The sequence below is a fragment of the Terrapene carolina genome, unplaced genomic scaffold, assembly GCF_002925995.2.
Source record: "Terrapene carolina triunguis isolate 2854851 unplaced genomic scaffold, T_m_triunguis-2.0 Scaffold833, whole genome shotgun sequence".
Classification (NCBI taxonomy): domain Eukaryota; kingdom Metazoa; phylum Chordata; order Testudines; family Emydidae; genus Terrapene; species Terrapene triunguis.
Window position 1 is genome coordinate 2,200,209 of NW_020665184.1, and position 381 is coordinate 2,200,589.

At 73.5% G+C, this 381-nt stretch overlaps 1 protein-coding gene across 3 annotated transcripts in view; it reads right to left on the minus strand.

Moving 5' to 3' along the window:
• GTF2F1 (general transcription factor IIF subunit 1) overlaps window positions 1–381 on the minus strand; it is a 15,755-nt gene that overhangs the window by 13,826 nt on the left and 1,548 nt on the right. The window lies entirely within an intron of this gene.

The following is a 381-nucleotide window of genomic DNA, read 5'->3' on the forward strand; positions in this document are numbered from 1 at the left end:
CCCCCCCCCCGGCCGTCGTGGGGGTAACTCCGCCCCTTTTCCCTGGGGGGCGGGGCACGGCCGTGCAGGTTCCCATGGCAACCAACAAGGGCGGCCTACTTCCGGTGCGAGGAGGCTCCGGCTTCCGGTCATGCGCGGTGAGCGGCGCACGCGCAGGCAGCCGCTCGGTAATTGGCCTGGACCGGGCGCTTGGCGCGGGGCAGCGGCGCCGGCGGAGGTCGCGGCCCGTGCGTGGCAGGTGGGGGTGGGGTAAAGGTCACGGGGGCAGGGGTCACTGGGGGTGGGGGGGCTGAGGAAGGCTGGGGATAGGGGTCACTAGGGTAGGGGGGAGGGGGTAAGGGTCACTAGGGGTGGGGGAGGGAGGCTGGGGATAGGGGGCTG